We start from the raw sequence: 22,739 nt of genomic DNA, 5'->3' as shown, positions 1-22,739 counted from the left end.
TGTCCCTGATGTTTTTCCTGGAGAGAAGTGGCTTCTTTGCTGCCCTTCTTGACACCAGGCCATCCTCCAAAAGTCTTCGCCTCACTGTGCATGCAGATGCACTCACACTTGCCTGCTGCCATTCCTGAGTAAGCTCTGTACTGGTGGTGCCGCGATCCCACAGCTGAATCAACTTTAGGAGACGGTCTTGGCGTTTGCTGGACTTTCTTGGGCGCCCCGAAGCCTTCTTCTCAACAATTGAACCGCTCTCCTTGAAGTTCTTGATGATCCGATAAATGGTTGATTTAGGTGCAATCTTACTGGCAGCAATATCCTTGCCTGTGAAGCCCTTTTTGTGCAAAGCAATGATGATGGCATGTGTTTCCTTGCAGGTAAACATGATTGACAGAGGAAGAACAATGATTCCAAGCACCACCCTCCTTTTGAAGCTTCCAGTCTGTTTTTCGAACTCAATCAGCATGACAGAGTGATCTCCAGCCCTGTCCTCGTCAACACTCACACCTGTGTTAACGAGATAATCACTGACATGATGTTAGCTGGTCCTTTTGTGGCAGGGCTGAAATGCAGTGGAAATGTTTTTTGGGGGAATCAGTTCATTTGCATTTCAAAGAGGGACTTTGCAATTAATTACAATTCATCTGATCACTCTTCATAACATTCTGGAGTATATGCAAATTGCCATCATACAAATGTATATTTGTGTCATTCTCAAAACTTTTGGCCAAGACTGTACACACACACACACACACACACACACACACACACACACACACACACACACACACACACACACACACACACACACACACACACACACACACACACACACACACAGATAATTAGGGAGTGGTGTATCAGAAAGCCAGCCTAGAGCTGTGATGTTTTCCTCAGTTCAGTTTAGGCTGGGGGGGCGGGAGTGAGTTCTCTATCAACAAAATGACATAAATGAATATTGTCTGGAATAGGTTGTATCAATGTGATGAATGAATATATGACTTATTATTCTGTGAATATACTGTGTAGTAGTGTATGTAACACAGATGGAGGTGTCGATGCCTGATCTTTGACCTCTTTCTTCGTGCTGCCAGGTAGAGGTTCCGAACCCATCCTGAGACCGCAACACCGGGCCGCAGAGGGACAAGAGGAAAGTACTGCGCAAGGTAAGGATCTCAGAATGGGTCACCATGCACCATGCTGCCCTGGCTAATGCATCTAGGCTAGTAGCATACTGCACTGGATAACCCCATTGGGCAGCAGCACCGTGTCAGATAGGACCCACTGTCCTTGGGACTTGAACCGGTTCTGTGTACAGTGACAGTATAGACGAGGAGTGACTGTCCTTGGGTTATTCCTAATGGGAATTGGCTTCTCGTAATGTTAATGTAATAATTGAATAAGCCAGTGAAACTTGGACGTATATGAAACCATTCCCCACAGGCTGTGTTGTAGAAAATAAAGTCAAGACAGTGATACAGGGAGGGAGACCGTCAGGGAGGGAGTCCCCTCAGTGAGTTGGATAGTAGTGCTCGGGGGCTGGGAGGCCCGAGCACTGCGTTTCTCCCTGTGTACAGAGCTGCTCAGTCAACCGGAAAATGAGCAGCGTCGGTGTGTCAGAGTGTGTGTGTGTGTGTGTGTGTGTGTGTGTGGGCTCTCATGTTCACCCTCTGACTCAGCAGCAAGGCCACTGGCCTCTCTAACCCCACCGGACACTCGGCCTCAAGTCACACACAGACACTGAGTGGATGAAACGTGTGTGTGTGTGTTCCTTAATTTATCATATTAGGTTAGCTGGAATAAATGAGATTAGGCCTATAGCCTATTTGATTAAATTAGATGTCCACTTTAGCCATAACAGAAGACGCAGTTGAACGCTTTCATAACTAGTAAATACTCTGTTGTTCTAAAAACAACTGTCTGTGTTTCCCCAATGAGGATGCAGTCGCAATATTAAGTGACACACCGGGTCGGTGACATGTCAGTGTTTGTCAGGGGTGTGTTCTCCGTCATTAGTGTTTACCGAGCACAGTGTCTGTCACACAGAACCAGCCTTAGCGTGCTGCGAGTGTGTCTGCTGGATGTTTGTGGTGGTTGTACGGGAGACAAATAAACGTGGGAAAACCTCTCGACAACATCCGGTGCGGTAAGAGTGTGTAACTAAGTGTTATGCCGTAGACAGGGCGGGGGGATAACTAGACAGGGCGGGGGGATAACTAGACAGGGCGGGGGGATTTCTTTGGGATCTGTCTGCACGACGACTCGACAAACTCGATGTGTCAACCTGTGACCTGACTCCTGACTGACCCTGGGCATTGGCCCATCACCTTCTCAAAAGGCAGTGTCAGTGTTTCCCCTTGCAGTGCGGTTTTTGGGGAAATGATTGGGTAAGGGGATACCTAGTCCGTTAGAATTCATTCAACCGAAATGCGTTTCCGCTCATCAAATCTGACGATGCTAATATGCTAACTCCAGGCTAGAGCCATAAGTAAATCATGGATTATTGTGGATTATGTTGCGGGGCTTCAGACACAACTCAAGGTCAAGGTCATTTGACCCAAATATAGATTTTTCCATGTACTATCCCTTTAAGGCCTTCTTCCACCCGGAGGCGGAGCTGAAGCACAGAGAATAGTCCTGCTTTCATTCAAATACTTTGAGCGGTTGCTTGAGCCTACCTGGAGACCAAGTGCCAGATGGGCAGGGCTTGCGCTTTTGGGACTATTCCATTGTTTTCATTGTGCCAGATCCAAGCAAGCGCAATCGAGCACAGCCAGAGTATTTGAAAGGAAATAAATAGGGCCTACTGTTTGAACCCAGGTCTTCCACAGCCCGGACAGAGCCGACGCAGAGAGACAATAGACCAGGCGTTTGTCTAGCTAGCTGTCTTTGTCTCTCTATATGCCCTGATGTGTTGCAGATGTGGCAGCCAGGGTTCTCATCTCAACACTGTGTGTGATTTATAGCCCAGGACACAGAGCAATGCTTTATAAACCGGCAGGACAACGTCAACAACAGTGTGGTGTGTGTAGAGATGGGGCCATGGCGACTGCGGTGTGCTGGCCTGCTGGGTTGGTCGATCTGTGTCTTGACTGTCTGACCTGATGTTTGGCTACCTTGGTGTGCTCTGTGGCCCCGGGTCGCTTTTATCTCGCTACTGTGTCAGCCACGGACTTCAGGCCAGATTCAATGTTCCCCATGGTCGCCGGAGACCACATTCACGGTAAACTCAGCAAATAGAAATGTAAATCGCGTGATACCTCAGATCTTCTGCAGGTTTGATAAATGTGGTCTTCTCTCTCTCCCGATCGCCATGACATCTGAGAAAGAGGATGGTTACACAATGGTCCAACGCTGGTTCGGTTTTGCTGGTGTGTGTATGTATGAGAGATGTGTCTGACTAATTGATTTCCCATTTTGGGAATAGCTGAAAGTTTGCCCACCCTCGTTTACCACCACATCCTTCCCCAGTCTTTTCTCCCCCATTAGTTCTCTTGTCATTAAGTTTCTTTGCTGGCAGCTTGATGCTGTTTCAGGTTTCAACTCTGCTTTCATGTTTCCCTTCGCTTCCCTGAGCCGTTTGTCGGTCTGTCGTCTCTCTCTCTCTCTCTCTCTCTCTCTCTCTCTCTTTCTCTCTCCATCTGTCATCTCTCTCTCTCTTACTCTCTCTCGCTGCCTCTTTCTCTGCCTGTCTGTTGTCCCTCTCTCTCTCGCTGTCTCTCTCTCTCTCTCTCTCTCTCTCTCTGTCTATCGTCTCTCTCTCTCTCGCTGTCTCTTTCTCTGCCTGTCTGTTGTCTCTCTCTCTCTCGCTGTCTCTCTCTCTCTGTCTGTCGTCTCTCTCTATCGTCTCTCTCTCTCCCTAGTTGGTCGTAGTTGTAGCGTCACAGTAGTGGGACTAGTATAACACTAGACTAGAGATCCACGTGAGTGTATTCCCACTCTACCGCATGTTTTTCTGCCAGCTGACACCCACACGCTTTCTCTGTCTCTCTCGCTCTCTCTCGCTCCCCCCCCCCCTCCCCCATCTCTTTCTCTCTTCCTCTCTTTCGCCGCAGTGTCCTTGAGAAAGCAATGACTTTTGCATCATGCAAAGCGTTAGGGCTGGGTTGTTTCCGTGTCTCTCCGTCAGTCTGTCACTCTCCAGGTAGCAGCGACATGGCAGGTTGTTGGCAGGATGAAGGTGGGAGCCGAGCCGCGGTCTCACCTCGCTTTACTCTCAGGAGAGGAGACAGAGAGAGGCCCTGCTGTTTGAGGCCCTGCTGTTTGAGGCCCTGCTGTTTGAGGCCCTGCTGTTTGAGGCCCTGCTGTTTGAGGCCCCGCTGTTTGAGGCCCTGCTGTTTGAGGCCCTGCTGTTTGAGGCCCTGCTGTTTGAGGCCCTGCTGTTTGAGGCCCTGCTGTTTGAGGCCCTGCTGTTTGAGGCCCTGCTGTTTGAGGCTCTGCTGTTTGAGGCTCTGCTGTTTGAGGCCCCGCTGTTTGAGGCTCTGCTGTTTGAGGCCCTGCTGTTTGAGGCCCCGCTGTGCTGTTTGAGGCCCTGCTGTTTGAGGCCCCGCTGTGCTGTTTGAGCTTGGCCGGATCATGTTCACGTTGATCGTTTTCAGATATTCAGGGTTTGAAACCAACAGCAGAGCTCAGCTCTCTCTTACATCTCCATAATATCCCTATATGGCCGTTTGCTTGACTAGGCGAAGAGAAGCAGAAGGTGCTTGTTTGCAAAAGTTCACCAACACAATGAAATAAATACAAAATTGTCACTTTCACAGCCACAGTGCCAAATATCTAACATGTCCTGTGTGTGTGTGTCTGTGTGTGTGGATGGATGTTAATTTATTTCATTAAAAGCACAACCACACCATCACAAGCCTTATCTCAGACCCGGATCGTCACACTTGCTTTGTCACAGTTTTCCACCCACCCAATCTAAAATATTCATAAGTGAGTTGAAGAATGAAGCCTTATTATCTACCTGTAAGACCGCACCCCTTCAGTTTCTGCCCCCCCCCCCCTGATCTGATGTCCCTGCGTACATTGGTTGGATGCTTTTATTTTTTACAGCTCAGCCATATGTGTTCTGTACGTTGGTCCTTTGTGATCCTGCTGAACCTCTGATGTCACGTATGTCACCTCCCAGCTGGCCTATTGCAGTAGTACAGACTTACCCACAGCAGCTCTCTGGACCCAGCTCTGGATATAGACAATATGCACGGTGTATGTCGGGTTTATTGAGCCAAACACAATACCATGTTTTTCTGTAATATGGCTATATTTGACATGTTGACGTCGCTCTCCCTGCACTTGCCGTGCCTCTGTTTCCACCTGTAAGACCAGCCCAGCAGAGTACATTATTTCATTTTCATTACAGCAGTATCTCTGCTTAATGCGTTGTTTTGTCGCCCAGTCACTTTCCCATTCGCAAACCTCTCCGGTCCCCACAGATAGTTTGTCTAGTCAATACAGTTGCAGGCAGCACATCATTGGAAAGTCGCAGTGTTTCTAGAGGAGAGGACATGTCCTTATATGACAATAACACCAACACTTTGGTTTGCGCCTGGGAATGAAGAGGAAGGATATCTTCCTTATGGACACACACACACACACACACTACACAAATGTTCTGGCTTGTGTCTTCCTCAGACAGTCTATGTGACTAGACCTGCCCTGTACTGAGAGGTCGGAGCGTATGGAATGCATCAGACCAGGCAGAACTAGGCGTTACACTGTCTCTCTATGTGTGTGTGTGTTGCTCAACCCCAGTTGGTGCTTCAGTCAGTGGATGGTGGCGGTACAAATCAAATCAAATGTTATTGGTCCCGTGCACAGATATATAGAACAGATGTTATCGCGGGTGTAGCAAAATGCTTATGTTTCTAGCTCCAATAGTGCAGTAATACCTGACCAAACAATACAATACGCACAAATCCCCAGGGCAGCAGCCTCTAAGGGGCAGGGTAGGGTACTGGGCAGAGGCCGGTAGGAGGAGTGTGTTCGATGACTATGTACACAGGGTAGCAGCCTCTAAGGTGCAGGGTAGGGTACTGGGCAGAGGCCCGTAGGAGGAGTGTGTTCGATGACTATGTACACAGGGCAGCAGCCTCTAAGGTGCAGGGTAGGGTACTGGGCAGAGGCCGGTAGGAGGAGTGTGTTCGATGACTATGTACACAGGGCAGCAGCCTCTAAGGTGCAGGGTAGGGACCTGGGCAGAGGCCGGTAGGAGGAGTGTGTTCGATGACTATGTACACAGGGTAGCAGCCTCTAAGGTGCAGGGTAGGGACCTGGGCAGAGGCCGGTAGGAGGAGTGTGTTCGATGACTATGTACACAGGGCAGCAGCCTCTAAGGGGCAGGGTAGGGTACTGGGCAGAGGCCGGTAGGAGGAGTGTGTTCGATGACTATGTACACAGGGCAGCAGCCTCTAAGGTGCAGGGTAGGGTCCTGGGCAGAGGCCGGTAGGAGGAGTGTGTTCGATGACTATGTACACAGGGCAGCAGCCTCTAAGGTGCAGGGTAGGGTACTGGGCAGAGGCCGGTAGGAGGAGTGTGTTCGATGACTATGTACACAGGGCAGCAGCCTCTAAGGGGCAGGGTAGGGTACTGGGCAGAGGCCGGTAGGAGGAGTGTGTTCAATGACTATGTACACAGGGCAGCAGCCTCTAAGGGGCAGGGTAGGGTCCTGGGCAGAGGCCGGTAGGAGGAGTGTGTTCGATGACTATGTACACAGGGTAGCAGCCTCTAAGGTGCAGGGTAGGGTACTGGGCAGAGACCGGTAGGAGGAGTGTGTTCAATGACTATGTACACAGGGCAGCAGCCTCTAAGGTGCAGGGTAGGGACCTGGGCAGAGGCCGGTAGGAGGAGTGTGTTCGATGACTATGTACACAGGGCAGCAGCCTCTAAGGGGCAGGGTAGGGTCCTGGGCAGAGGCCGGTAGGAGGAGTGTGTTCGATGACTATGTACACAGGGTAGCAGCCTCTAAGGTGCAGGGTAGGGTACTGGGCAGAGACCGGTAGGAGGAGTGTGTTCAATGACTATGTACACAGGGCAGCAGCCTCTAAGGTGCAGGGTAGGGACCTGGGCAGAGGCCGGTAGGAGGAGTGTGTTCGATGACTATGTACACAGGGCAGCAGCCTCTAAGGTGCAGGGTAGGGTCCTGGGCAGAGGCCGGTAGGAGGAGTGTGTTCGATGACTATGTACACAGGGCAGCAGCCTCTAAGGTGCAGGGTAGAGTACTGGGCAGAGGCCGGTGTTCAATGATTCAAGGGTTAAAAGGATGAGAGTTTGTTTCCCCAACAAAGTCAGTGTAGCATTCCTAGTAATTACCCCCTGCAATCTATGAACACTGTCTGTAACACTTAGCTACTGCACTTAGCTTACAGTATACTTAGCATGGCTGCTGCCTACACCCCCCCCCCCCCCCCCCCCCCCCCCCGAGCAACAGACCCCGCACCTCTCTTTCACTTCCTCTTTTTCTCTTTTCTCACTTCTATCTTTGTCTTCATCTCTTTCTCTCGCTATTTCTATCTCTGTCTCCTCGATCTCCATCTGTCTCTTTCTCTCTTCTCCTCTCACCCCCCCCTGTTCTCTCTCTGTTCCTTCCTTCCTGCCCTGTGCTTTTTCTTCAACGATCAACTGGGAACACTGGGTGCTGCTGGAAAGAGGTAGCCATGACAACGACCATTCTCAAGGAAAAAGTCAAGGCGGAGGCACACTTTCGCAATCTCTCTCGCTCTTTTGCTATCGGTCTCCATCTTTCTCTCCTGTCTCTGTCTCAACCCTGTTTTACTTTTCTTTCTCTTACTGTGTCCCTCTACCTTGCACACTGATTGAGTTAAGTCCTAGGGAGAGTGACATAGAGGTAGAGCTGACCCCATGTAGTCGACTGGTTGATTGTTTTGTCGATTGGCTGTTGGTCGACCCAGATTTCTTTAATCGAGCAGTAGCTAAAAAAAATCTTAAATATATATATATATATATCATAGTGTACAAGACATCAGTCTGATTCGTGCCTGTCTGAGTGGACCGATCCATTGTGGAGGCCGTGTGGATGGCACAGTCCATCAGTCTAAGACGTGCTATTGGAATTGTATATGGTTATAATACATAGATCTCAAATACGCTTTCTCCCTTGTTGGATAGCGGTCGCTGTCCACGGTTCTGAAACACATCAGTGCGCTGTTGAATTGGCACCTTTCCCTAGACCATGTTGCTATGTGCATAATAGCAAAGTTAACCAGCATAATGGTGTTGAGAACAATGTGGCTTTTTAAATCATCCGTATATCAACAGAAATAAGACCGATCCTGCTTCTGTTGCCTGTTTGAGTGTTTGTTTAATAGCCTAATGATTCTGTGAGCACCAAGCCTCATGCAATGACATGTCAAGTAAACAATTTCCCAAATCCGGCTGTTTTTAATCTTTGCTATGCTGTAATAAAGGCTTGACACTTTTTGTTTTGTTTTGTTAGAACAGCCTCTCGGGTATTATTTATCATTTATTCCGTGTTGTTTACACTGTTCCAAATTGTCGGGAAAATAATATTTATAATAATAACGCTCCTTCTAATTGTTATTATTACTATAACTATTATGATCATATATAATGTCATTATCATTAGTAGACTTAGTATTTCAGCCTTGTTATAACCATCATTGAGCTGTAGGCCTAAGAGCGTGTCCTGTTTAGTCTTAATATCGTAACTTACTAAGGCCTATATTTCAATACATATATAGGCTACTGTATCAATCAATCATTCATTCGTTCTTGTCATCACACAGCATACGAGTCATTCATGATTTGAGATGCAATCAAGCATTTTAGTTTTAAAATAGAACAAAATGATTAGCTTACACAATAAGTAAACCGTTCCATTTCGGAAATTGCATTCGCAAACAAATTTAACTGCTTTCAGTCTTTGCTGTAATGAAGGCTTAACAAGAAAACAATGTTACAACAGACTCTCTGGTACTCTTATACTTTACTTAGTGTTGTTAACATTGTTCTAAACGGTCAGAAAAATTATATTATAATCTATACAGCACCTCTTTGGTACACATAATATGCACGCAACTCTTGCTCTTTTCCTTATTTTTCTTGATCTCCAGTATTTTCCACAACTAGTCGCATTTTTGCACACATCTTTTACGTGCATGTGTGCATTTTTGCTCACATTGCACACATCTGACTTACCCTTTACCTCCTGAGCAACCAGTAAACATTGCCCCCATTTCAAGTTTATTTGCAATGTCCTCTGCATCCATTTAGCTGTTACGTGTTACGGTGTTCAGAGTTTGTTAGAACCAATTTATTGATGTGATTATGATATGCTATAGGTCAGGCCCCGTTGTGCTGGGCGAGGTTGGGTAATGAAATGATGTGCACGAGCACAACACACCACAGCTGTAACTTCTGTCCTGTCTGAACCAGCCGATGTCATTCATTCTTTACATGGCAGGAGAGTAACACTTCCAGACAGAATAACCTACCGTTCTTTTGGCGAACTCCAAGGTCCTCTGATAATACTAGTCCCGTGTGAATCGACATCCCTGTGTTTTCAGTGAAAGGCCTGAGTTTGACAACGTGTTGCAGGTCGGTTTGCGCAAGAAAACATTAACTGATTCGATAACTTGAGCCAAGTGCTGCGCATAGCTATATATGAATGGACTACATATAGCCTATCAACTTTCCCAGTGAATGCTTTTGTTCATATGTTTCGTGCGTATGAATTGAATATTGCCAAATGCACCAGTAAAAAACATTGAGCCTATTTAATGCAACGCTTGATAGTTAATAGGTGGCAAAGCAAGCAGCATACAACTGACCTAAACGTTTGGAAATGATAAGTTCACTTTCCGTAGCCTTAAAATGCATCTCGAGTGCAATTGCACTGTTTAGCGAAATACTGGAGGGGTGCATTTAGGACGTGCTGCGGTATCGCTCAAACATCCTAATGATTATGATCACACTTCCTCGATTCCAATATAATGGCGACGCTAGAGTCAAGCTGGTTCTGTATGGTTTAGAAACTTGGGAACTAAGCTGGAGTTATCAGTGTGGCCACCTAGACATGTTGAAATACTGTAACCATGCCTAGAATAAAAACTTCCAGGCTTCCATCATAACTGTGTGTGTGTATCACGCTCCCCAAACGATAGCCTGGTAAAGAAATTCAGGACAATGCTGAGGCTGGCTGATTTGCCCTCTTTCTGCTAGAGCTCCCTCGTGGCCCTGCTCATCGTCATTCAGATGAGATATTAAGATTTCAATCAGACTGGAGGTGAACCAGAGTCCATCTCTGTATGTGTGTGAAAGCAGCTCTGGTGGTGTAGAGGGAGAGGGCCACACGGTGTAGCCTGTTGTTCAATCAGTAGTGCTCACTATTTGGTGGCTGTGCAGTATTGGTTTGACTAAAATAAGCCTCTCTTTCCCCCCCCGTTTGAACTAAAAATAAAATAGATTTTTTTTGCTCTCCTGGGAGTGAATAATAGTGAAAGGATGAGCTGCTGTCAGAGGTGTTGCTGCAACAAACTTTGTATCACTCCCCCTCGGGTCGACACAGAAAGGTTTAGGATGCTGTATATACATTCTTCACGTATGTGGGTGCCTGGTTGTGGTTCTGCGGCCTGTTTTAGACTGAATGAAACTTTGTATCACTCCACCTCGGGTCGACACGGAAAGGTTTAGGATGCTGTATATATATTCTTCACGTATGTGGGTGCCTGGTTGTGGTTCTGCGGCCTGTTTTTAGACTGAATGAAATACTGAAACAGAGCTGTACATGGAGGAGAGAGAGAGAGAGAGAGAGAGAGGATGGATGGAGAGATAGAGAGGCCTGGCCTTGGACTGACTGGCTATGAAATATTAATGCTACCACTGTGTCATAGCAGTAGCCAGTCAGCTATTCAAACTCACCTGATACTCAAGTGGTTTAGCTACAGGGCCATGTACACTGTTTAAAACAGAGAGAGGTTTATTTTTAAAATTATGAGTGTATTTGGAATAAAGCATATTTTCAATTAATAATCCATTGATTCACAATTATTTATTGGACTCAGTAGTCAGTTTCAGTAGTGTGTTTCCCTCTGCATTAGCTATGTTTTCCCTGTTATTTCTGAGAGAGAGAGAGAGAGAGAGAGTGTTTCTCGGTGATTCTGGAGGTGTCTCCGACAGTGTCAGACCTCAGGATTTGGTTAATGAATTGCTGTTGTCGAGCAGAGTGCCCAAATTGACCTGGAATGAATGGATACACTGATCCGCTCCGACTTGGCACAGAGAGAAGGAGAAAGAGGGAGCGAGAGGGAGGTACTGCAGCAGCTGGCGTTGTGACACACACACACACACACACACACACACTTCTGCATCCATTCCCTGACTCTGAATTGCCTTTTTCTATCGCTTTTCCAAATGAATTCATTAATGGTGCACAGGTCAGCAGTTTGTTCACCTGGAATTGCTAATAACCCATCCGCCACCGCCCGACTATATGTGATGAAGTGAACATCTGAGGCCCGCACCCAACCATAACCTGCAAATATGGAAAATGCGCTGTAGGCTACAGTCAGAGACAGCGGAACGCTTTTTTTGAAAGGGGGTGCAGGATTCGTTTGGTCCTAATTTGGATATGTTTCTGCTTATGATTTTGGTAGACTATTTGTTAGCCAACTTGTCTTTAAATAAATACAAGCATCTTCTCTTCTGTCGTTATATGTTGCCCTAGAAGACTGAAATTAACCCCTGCTTACAAGAATAATGTCATAAATGATAGATAGAATGAATTCGTCAATCTAGGTGACATTGGTAAAAATGTTCTCGGTCATCTCTGCTTCTTTTGTTGCACGAAAACGTTTAGGGACCGGGGAGAAAATGCAATAATTCCCCCCAAAATGGGAAAGATTTTCCAAATGACATCAGTTTGACAGGTTGTAAGGAAATAGAAAGCTGTGAAAACGACCCAACACGTTTCTGATACGATTGACGTTTTATGTGGTTGCTATAGCTTTTATGATGCTGATAAAGACAGCAACTCTACAGACGGTCCCTAACTGCACATTCACATTCTCTCGGAAAGAAGGAAATCATCTTTCTCCACTCGAGTCAAAATGTACATTTTACTGCAAGAAAGGCTTATTCTGCCAGAGTTAATATAAGACTTTGTAAAATATATGAATTTATCTTTATTTAACTAGGCAAGTCAGAGGTTATAGACCTACAGTCAGTGTCCAGATTTCAGTTCCCATTTCACTTATTTGAACAGTAGACTACAGTTCCCTTGACATGCCATAGACCTATTTGAAGTCCCCGTCTTGTGACTCTTGAATTTGTATAGCAACTCACAATTATCACACATAACGTAGGCACGGCTATCATCCTCTTTTACCTCTTGACAAAATCTTTCCCAAACATTACTTTTCTGGCCCTCCCTTTTCTCTTTAATTTTTAAATTTTTAAACTCTCCATTTCGCAGCTTTTCTCAGTGGATCGGCGTGAACCTTCTGCCCGTTCCCAAAAAGCGTAGGCTATTTGGCGGACCTAAAGTCAGATAGCCCAAAAAGCGTAGGCTATTTGGCGGACCTAAAGTCAGATAGCCCAAAAAGCGTAGGCTATTTGGCGGACCTAAAGTCAGATAGCCCAAAAAGCGTAGGCTATTTGGCGGACCTAAAGTCAGATAGCCCAAAAAGCGTAGGCTATTTGGCGGACCTAAAGTCAGATAGCCCAAAAAGCGTAGGCTATTTGGCGGACCTAAAGTCAGATAGCCCAAAAAGAATAAAAGAAAAACATCCATTTAGACTATAGATATAAATTGCACAAGATTTTTTCATGCGTTGTTTTCTTTTTAGTCAACCTGGCGGCCATCCCCCCGGCCTTCGTCCACACGTCATTTCATGACCCTAAACCCGCCCGCCCAGTGGATATAACTGCGGCGGCTGCAGGTTGAAGTCCTCCCATCCCTAGTCCAAATATACACTCCCACCTTATCGGTCGCTATTTCACACAGACACTGTTTTGACTGGATTATGATCCTCCACAGTCTAGGTGTAGTGGGTAGAGACCGCAGCTCTGGCGTTAGATGGCATGCTGCCCTGATTCCAGCAGGAACAGATGGCACTGCAAGGTCCTGAGAAACTTCTGCTGAAAAACACAGCACAAGGTTGGCCTGCAGTGCCTGCACCAGGCTCTATTCTACAACGAGAGGAGCAGCCTATGCCGATCTGCCCATCCAGCCACCATAGCACCAGTATGAGGAGAGGCTGAGGAGGCCTGGCATGCATTCCAATCTCCCCTATTAGACCTTCCAATGCCAAGTGTGTCTAACCCCCCCGGTTACGCCAGGACACCCCCCCACACTGATTTGCCCACTGCCTGGATGCAAAACACAACTTGTGTCAGTCGACTGACTCTGAACTCTCTCACACACACACATGCACACACTCCCTCCCTCTTACCCAGACAGCCAGACAGCCAGAGAGTCTGGCATAGTATTGTCCTGACTTCTGCTAATACACTGCCTATGCCTCAGCCTCCCTCAGCCCTGCCTGGGCATTAGCCCACTTCTCTGCTCCATTAACACTTTATTAAACAGTCTAATCCAGGCTAAAAGGCTCTCCCTCTTTAAAGCTGATGTTTAGTTACACAGTCAGCTGTCTTGCTCAGGCTTCTCTCCTCAAGAGGTATGCTTAGATATGCAGACATTTTTACATCTTTAAAAAAAAATTACGCATAATGATTATGGCCCTAGATTGCAGGAATAAAAATGTTTTGGGTCTTTGAAAGATGCTATATTCTCCAACTTCCCACCCCTCGGCCATTCGAAGGTGCTTTGAAAGATGCTATATTCTCCAACTTCCCACCCCTCGGCCATTCGAAGGTGCTTTGTGCCCTCTCAGATTTTGCGGGTTGCATGACGCCCTAGTATACCGTACGGTAGCTGAGTCAAGGTTAGTTTGTGTGTTTGATATTGATGTGCTTGATGTTGATGCACAGTGTAAACCTCCGGTCCTACGTCTCTCAGTGGCAAAAGGTACGGGACAGTGTGGGGTAAAAAGCCACCAGCTACCGGACCACTCTCTTTCCCCCCTTCCTGTCCTCGATGTGCAGATGTCGCCCAGTGAGACACTTCTAAAAGGGAAGCACTCTAGGAGATTAATGCCGACTGACGATTTGTTGTTCTTTTTTCCATTAGGGGGGTAGTAAATAATTATATGCTTAAATATTATATAGCTAGGCTATAAGCGATATACTTTTGCCTTTTTCGGGACTCGTGGTGAACATCCACCTAAAATGAAGAAAAAAAAACCCAAAAACAAAGCATCAGTAATAAAAAAGCTGTCTGTTTTGTTTTGTTTTCCCAGAAGCCCTGTGCTAATCTGGTTCGGTTGTTAAAAGCAATTTTCTGCCGCTGGCTTGATCTCGCCGGGATGGACCTGTGTTTGGTTGTGCGTGAGTTGTCCGTCTCTGTGCTGTTGCGTGTGTGTTTCTCTCTTAGTGTGTGCTTCTCGCTGAGTGTGTGTGTGTGTGTTCTCGCTGAGTGTGTGTGTTCGTGTGTGAGCCCTCCTGTCCTGTCTCCAGCTGTGACCTCATTCCCTAATAGGTATTTGGGTCTGTTACAGGACATGCCTCCCCAGCCCAACCCACCATCAAATTAATATGCCATTTTTTTAATTAATAACACTAGTCGTCTGGTCTGGTCTGGATTATACGATAAAACAATGAGGAAGAGAGACGGGGGGTGGGTAGGGGTGCTGTAGAGGAGCTCTACAGTACAGTGAAACGTCTGCACAATTCTCCAGTAACGGCATGATTCTGAGACAAAAAGCATTGACTTCAAAGTTAAACAAACCATACAGCTCTATGCACAAGGACAACTTTTAACAATTTACACGGAACAGTTTTTTTTTTACAAAAACTCCATTTACTCGAAGAACAGTGCAGATGCACATTTTGGTGACAGAATGACGTTGCGACCACTTTTTCCAAAAACTCTTACAAATCGACTCCATAATTATGAATGTCAAATCAGATCAAATTGTATTTGTCACAACAGGTGTATTCTCCTTATCGTGAAATGCTGCCCTTAACCTACAATGTAGTTCAAGAAATAGAGTTTAAAAAATATTTACTAAATAAACTAAAGTAAAAAATGTAATAGAAATGAACACAATAAAATTATATAACAATAACAAGGATATATGCAGGGGGTACCGGTACCGAGTCAATGTGCGGGGGTACAGGTTAGTTGAGGTAATTTGTACATGTAGGTAGGGATAAAGGGACTATGCACATATAGTAAACAGTGAGTAGCAGCAGTGTAAAAACAAAAGGTCAGTGTAAATAATCAGGGTGGCCATTTGATTAATTGTTTTGGACTTAGACCTGGCGCTCCGGTATGGCTTGCCGTGCGGTAGCAGAGAGAACAGTCTATGACTTGGGTGACTGGAGTCTTTGACAATATTTGTTGGGCCTTCCTCTGACACTGCCTAGTATATAGGTCATGGATGGCAGTAAGCTTGGTCTGAGTGATGTATTGGGCCGTACGTACTACCCTCTGTAGTGCCTTACGGTCGGATGACAAGCAGTTGCCATACCAGGTGGTGATCCAACCGGTCAGGATGCTCTTGATGGTGCAGCTGTAGAACTTTGAGGATTTGGGGACCCATGCCAAATCTTTTCAGTCTCCTGAGGGGGAAAAGGTGTTGTCGTGCCCTCTTCACGACTCTTGGTGTGTATGGACCATGATAGTTTGTTGATGATGTGGACAACAAGGAACTTGAAACTCTCGACCCACTCCACTACAGCCCCGTCGATGTTAATGGGAGCCTGTTCGGCCCTCCTTTTCCTATAGTCCACGATCAGCTCCTTTGTCTTGCTCACATTGAGGGAGAGGTTGTTGTAAACTTAAATGGTGTTGGAGTCGTGCTTGTCCACGCAGTCATGGGTGAACAGGGAGTACAGGAGGGGGCTGAGCACGCACCCCTGAGGGGCCCCGGTGTTGAGGATCAGCATGGTGGCAGATGTGTTGTTGCCTACCCTTACCGTCAGGAAGTCATTATCTTCATGGTGATGTATCCTGGTCCACAAAGGTAGAAATCCTTCTTTGCATATTTGGTTATTATTCTACTCACTGTCTATTATTCTAATGAGCTCCACCCCTAAAGAAGACCAAATTTGGTTGGTCCGAGGACCAACTCTGTACCAGTAATAGTTGGTATAGTTTGGACATCACAGTACAGCATAGTTGAGCACAGTACAGTACAGGACATTGGAGTTGTGTACAGTGCAGTTACTATACTTTACTCTACTCTACTCTATGGGAACAAGCATTATTCATGACTGAAACTGTTCACACCCCTCTTGTTGGTGGAGAGAATTTTGCAGATTTAAAGCTTATTTCCTGCAATTCTACACATTTTGCCATGGGGTGCAAAGAAAATGTTGATGTTTTAAAGCTAATTTTCTTGCAATTCTATAAAAAGGGTCAAGTCTACAAAATGCAGTCCACTCTGTTTGTTTATTACAGATTCTAGTTGTTTGTTTATCTTTTTTGTCCACTGGGCTTCCTCTCATCACCATATTTGGTAGCGAGTGGAAACGCCAACCAGGTGCTTCACATTTATACATCTGGTGAAATATCTGTCTCATTGTTCTATCTGTGACTGTACTGTCCTGTCCAAACAGATTTGGACTGACCGGGCGTCAGTATGAGCCGGGAGAGGTGACATTAACTGGAGAGAGAGAGAAGAGAGAGAGAGAGCGGCAGAGAGGGAGGGAAAGAGGTGGAGTTGTTCAGACCGTTTTTGCACTCTTGCTCTGACCACCACGCAACAGAAAGAGAAAGAAAACAGTTATGAGCTGAACATAACAGTATGCAAGTAGAAGGGAGGACAGTAACTGGTGTTTTAACCTCTCTAGGGTATGTGGGACGCTAGCGTCCCATCTGGCCAACATCCAGTGAGGTTGCAGAGCGCCAACAGAAATGCTCATTATAAAAATTCAGAAAACAAAACATATTTTACATAGGTTTAAAGATTAACTTCTTGTTAAACCAACCACAGTGTCATATTTATAAAATGATTTTCGGGGCAAGCATACCTAGCCCAGAACATACCTAGCCCAGAACATTGCCCAATTGACAAATTATTACAAACAGTAACCAGCCAAGCAGAAGCGTTACAAAACTCAGAAATAGAGATAAAATTAATCCCTTACCTTTGATGCTCTTCATATGGTGGCAATCAGAAGACATTCATTTACTCAATAAATGTTCCTTTTGTTTGATGAATTCTCTTTATATCCAAAAACCTCAGTTTTGTTAGCGCGTTTTCTACAGTAATCCACAGGCTCAAACTCAGTCAAAACAATCAGACAAAAAAATCCAAATTGTATCCGTAAAGTTCATAGAAACATGTCAAACGATGTTTATATTCAATCCTCAGGTTGTTTTTTAGCCTAAATGATCTATAATACTTCAACCAGACAATAACATCATCAATATAAAAGGTAAACAAGAAATGCACATGCGCCTGAACAAACTCTGCGACACGATTGGGTCCACTCGTTCAGATTGGTCTTACTCCCTCATTTATAAGAATACAAGCCTGAAACGATTTCTAAAGACTGTTGACATCTAGTGGAAGGCATAGGAACTGCAAATGGAGTCCTAAGTCAATGGATACTGTAATGGCATTGAATAGAAAACTACAAAAACAAAAACTACTTCCTGAATGGATTTTTCTCAGGTTTTCGCCTGCTAAATCAGTTCTGTTATACTCACAGACACTATTGTAACAGTTTTGGAAACTTTAGAGTGTTTTCTATCCAAATCTACCATCTATACGCATATCATATCTTCTGGGCCCGAGTAGCAGGCCGTTTAATTTGGGCATGCTTTTCATCCAAAATTCCGAATGCTGCCCCCTACACTAGAGTGGTTAATCACTCAATAAACCATAAACCAAATAGTTATCAGTAAAAACAGCATAACTCATTTGTAGGTCTACCTTTACGTTACTTCTGAATTGTTCCTTATTCTGCCTCCTCATGAGGGTGAGATTGGAAAGTATCTCCAAGATACAGTATGTGTTTTTTTGGTAACAGAATTACAAGACACTAACTAATATTTGTTAAACTTACAGAAGGCAAATCATTTATGCAAAACTAAATATAAATGTTTATTAGTTGGGTCTTTACTTCAACATTATTGTGTAATATATTTTTTAAAAGATGTTTTCTAAGACCCCTTTTCCATCTGTTTGACCATAAATCAAAGCTTTTAATTATTCCACATTTTTAGGATGGAAAATGGTTGAAAATGTGTACGTGGCTTCATTTCTCAAGTATAGATTCTGAGCTTTCCTCTGACACCAGATGTGATGTGCACCTATGAGCTTCACGTGTTCGTGCGCACGGGACTTTTTACATGGCAATGTCCATCCAGCTCAGAGATGTTAGGTTCCTAATCATTTCACAGTATGGAAATGTCCATCCAGCTCAGAGATGTTAGGTTCCTAATCATTTCACAGTATGGAAATGTCCATCCAGCTCAGAGATGTTAGGTTCCTAATCATTTCACAGTATGGAAATGATTATTGGTGTAGCAATGTAGTTACTGTACATATCGCAATTTCATTTTTGACGATATATTGTATGGTTTTGACATGAAAGAAATATTGTTTTTTTGAGCTAGTTTGCTGTACCTGCACCAGAAACACCAGTATTTTTCCTTCATAGCTTGTTCTCCGTCGTGCTTTTAAATAGGGAGCCAATTCGTTTTCAGCACTTTTATTTCCATGACTGATCAGAACTCAGTTTCTCATGGCTTGTCCCTCTGCGGCAGGAAATATGGTGAACAATATCTTTGGAACATCGAATCGCAATAAAATCACAGTATTGAATCTCAATACATATATCAAATCACATCAAATTAGTCACATGACAATATAGAATCGCGGGAATCGTATTGGCACCTAAGTATCGTATTATGAAGTCCCTGGCAATTCCCAGCCCTTTTGTGGACTCGTCAGACTAATCACATTCTTTCTGTGTTGTTGCTTCCTGTCTCTCTCTCGGCCTGTGTGTATGTGTGTGTGGGAGAGCTTGTGTGTTTCCTGTCTGAAATGTCCTTGTGGAGCAAGAAGGCACAAATAACACTGCAGCCATTACTGTCAGCAGCCGTGTGTTTAATTAGGTTTGTGTTGGACCATCTTCTCTCTCCCTCCCTCGCTCTCCTTCTTCATCTCTCTCCCTCGCTCTCCCTCTTCATCTCCCTCTCTCTCTCTCCCTTGCCCTCTCTCTCTCCCTCGCTCTCCTTCTTCATCTCCCTCTCTCTCTCCCTCCCTCACACTCTCTCTCCCTCTTCATCGCCCTCTCTCTCTCTCTCCCTCGTCCTCTCTCTCCCTCCTGCTCTCTCCCTCACCCTCTCTCTCCCTCGCCCTCTCTCTGCCCCTCTTATTAAGCTCTTACAGGTCCTGAATGGAGTCTGGAGCACCGAGCCAACCACTGCCCTTTGTCTGGATCTGTTAATATTGTGTGTGTGTAGGTCACTCAGTGTTGTGAATTAGACACTTGGTCAAAATCTCACTTACTCAATCACTCACTCAATCACTCAATCACGCAGCTAAAGTGATACTGTTTCGTTAGTGAGGCTCTGGCTGCTATATATATACACACACATACACACACACGTTCTTGTTATCCAGTGACCGCCACACTCGTCCTCCAGGACTTGACCTGCAGTCAACAGGAATGACCCTCCTCTCCTTCCACCTCCTCCTCCTTCTCTCCTTCATCTTGGTTATTGGCAATAGTGTTATGCTCTCATCGACGTTAGGCCTTTCCCTGGCCTCCAAAGGCAACATCAGCACTTTCTACACACTGCCAAATCGTTAATACTGTCTACCTGACCTGTGTGTGTATCATAAAATTGCTTTCTGGCTTTCGCTTTATCAAGAAGGGGGAGGGGTGGTGGGAGCAATGTCAATGGATGCAATGTCAATGTCAGAAACTAAAGGGCGATTCCACGGCAACAGAAGTTGTGACTTTAAAATGTGTCAAGCAAAAAAACTATGATTGCAAAGTGACACAAACCATACAGCTCACATTCTTGGTAATGCAGAGTGGTATAAAACAGAGAGGAGAGTAGGAGGCACAGAGAGGTCAGGCTGATTTCCATACAAACCCCCTGTAGTGTATGGCGGCTCAGTGGGACTGGCTGGCTGATGGCTCCGTTCTACACAGCATCATGATCCTTCCCTACCTGGCGTCCTTCCTGCGTTCTATACAGGACCCACCACTCCTCATCGAGACCGCTACCGTACGGAATCTGTGCAACCGCATTTCTACCACTGCGTTCCGGAACCCACTTGGCTCCCAATGAGCGCATCGGAACATCAGTGTTAAAAAAGAAAAACCTACAGGACTTTCAAAACGATTGGCTGTATTTTGTTGTTGTTTTGTTTTGTCGTAGAGAAGGCATATTAGCCCGAGCTGTTCTGGGGCATTCAAAGTGTTTTAGGGTCCCACTCTACTTCTTTCCTGCTGATGTAGGAAAAGGAAGAGGATGGAGAGTGCTCTTCCTGTTTCAACTGAAGTCAGCTTGGCCCTGAAGATGTGACAAAAAAAAGGCTGTACTCTGTCTGCCGCTGGTCTATAGAGAACTGTTGATGAGAGAAGATGTTTCAGCTGTGCTGTTTGTGGGTCGGGGGGGGGGGGGGGGGGGGGGGTGGTGTTGAAGAGAAAGAGAACTTGCTTTAGTTCCTCTTCCTCCAGTGATCAGAAGGTCTTGTCATCTCTCTGCACCTACACCAGCATGGTTCAGGAGACTGTTCATTACACACACATTTTCTCATGTCCTTAGGCCTATAAAACCCTATATCGCTAAACATAGCCATATGCTAGGCCTATAAAACCCTATATCGCTAAACATAGCCATATGCTAGGCCTATAAAACCCTATATCGCTAAACATAGCCATATGCTAGGTCTATAAAACCCTATATCGCTAAACATAGCCATATGCTAGGCCTATAAAACCCTATATCGCTAAACATAGCCATATGCTAGGCCTATAAAACCCTATATCGCTAAACATAGCCATATGCTAGGCCTATAAAACCCTATATCGCTAAACATAGCCATATGCTAGGCCTATAAAACCCTATATCGCTAAACATAGCCATATGCTAGGCCTATAAAACCCTATATCGCTAAACATAGCCATATGCTAGGCCTATAAAACCCTATATCGCTAAACATAGCCATATGCTAGGCCTATAAAACCCTATATCGCTAAACATTGCCATATGCTAGGCCTATAAAACCCTATATCGCTAAACATAGCCATATGCTAGGCCTATAAAACCCTATATCGCTAAACATAGCCATATGCTAGGCCTATAAAACCCTATATCGCTAAACATAGCCATATGCTAGGCCTATTTCCTTTTAGGTATTGTGAAAGGAACATTTTACAGGACATGATCGTATTATTTCTGCTATTCTCTTTCAGCTGAAAGGCCTAAAACGCGCTGCTGGTTTTTAACAATAAAGAAGCTTTTTTTCACAAGCTTCCTTTTGTCTTCCAAGAGGGAAAGAATAGCTTGCATATCTCTCTTCCTCTCCGTCCGTCATGGACTTTGTACTGTCTGTCCTTTATCAGACAGATCCCTGCAGAGAGAGAAGCAGAAACACAGACGGGGCAGCAGTAGAATCAACTCGCAGATGTTTACATAGAGAATGCATCTCTTGGCTTCAAGAGCACAGCAGTATATGGAGAGAATTTAAATGGGGTTACACACACACACACCTATAATAACTCTTCATGAGATGGCCTCTGTGAGGGATCCCAAGGCAGAGGGAGAGGAAAATATTTGGGCAATTCTCAGATAGAAACTTATTTGGGAGGAAGAATGTTTAGAATTTTTTAAAATGTTTGTATCACAATTTTTTTGGTGTAAATCCCGATTTTAGGCCCTTTTTAGACCTATACATGCCTCCGGTAAGACTTAATGATCCGTGAACCGTACATGTCATTGTCCTCCTTATAGTGTAAAATATGGCGTATGTCTTGATTCCGTATGTCTTGTTAAACATCCGTCCTCCCAATGAAGTTCTTATGTGAGAATTAGGGGTGTGAACATTTAAACGTTAAAACTGGAAACGAAATTGGGATCCTTAACGTTAGTGGCCTGTAGCGCCTACCAGAGGGGCAGAAGGAGGCAATTGGCTGGATGAGAAGGGTCGTTGATGATTTCTTCCCCTGTATGTTGAAGTACAGAGAGCTCTACAACTTTGGTATTGAGGCACAGTGGGAGCATACGGTACAGTATGTGCAATGCTTGACCAGCTGAAAGGGACCCAAACCATTGCTGGCAGCAGCGCAGCTGCATTGCAAATTCACAATTTTGTGCATTTTTCTTATCGTTTTAACAGAAAAACAAAAAAATAATAATAATGTAAAGTACAATTTAAACGCAAAGATTTTTCCCCCATTTGTCACATCCCTAGTGAGAATTGCAATCTGCGACACCATGAATATTTTCCACTCCCTCTGGTGTGGAATCGCCTGTCTTGTTTGGATCTTTTGTTCTGTTGGAACTACAAGACCTCCTGGAGAGTGTCTCCGAGTATCATTAGTTGTCTCTCTCTCCCTCTGTGTGTGTGTGTGTGTTACGTAGCAACAGCATCTGTTTTGACAGATGGTGAGGCCTAGTAGTAAACACAAGATGCCAGAAATAAACTATCAATAACATGAATTTATACACAGAGGTT

At 45.1% G+C, this 22,739-nt stretch overlaps 1 protein-coding gene across 6 annotated transcripts in view; it reads left to right on the top strand.

The window, feature by feature from the left end:
- The window catches only part of LOC109868286 (spermatid perinuclear RNA-binding protein-like), a 135,374-nt gene that overhangs the window by 29,822 nt on the left and 82,813 nt on the right, over window positions 1-22,739 (top strand). For all 6 annotated transcript variants that reach the window (XM_031802603.1, XM_031802604.1, XM_031802606.1 and 3 more), the window contains one exon: window positions 1,089-1,160. The gene's annotated coding sequence lies outside the window, so the exon portion shown is untranslated. The remainder of the gene's footprint in view (window positions 1-1,088; window positions 1,161-22,739) is intronic.

This window comes from Oncorhynchus kisutch, linkage group LG23, assembly GCF_002021735.2.
Source record: "Oncorhynchus kisutch isolate 150728-3 linkage group LG23, Okis_V2, whole genome shotgun sequence".
In the NCBI taxonomy this organism is placed as follows: domain Eukaryota; kingdom Metazoa; phylum Chordata; class Actinopteri; order Salmoniformes; family Salmonidae; genus Oncorhynchus; species Oncorhynchus kisutch.
Note: the sequence above shows the minus strand (reverse complement) of the source record. Positions and strands in the feature narration are given on the sequence as shown.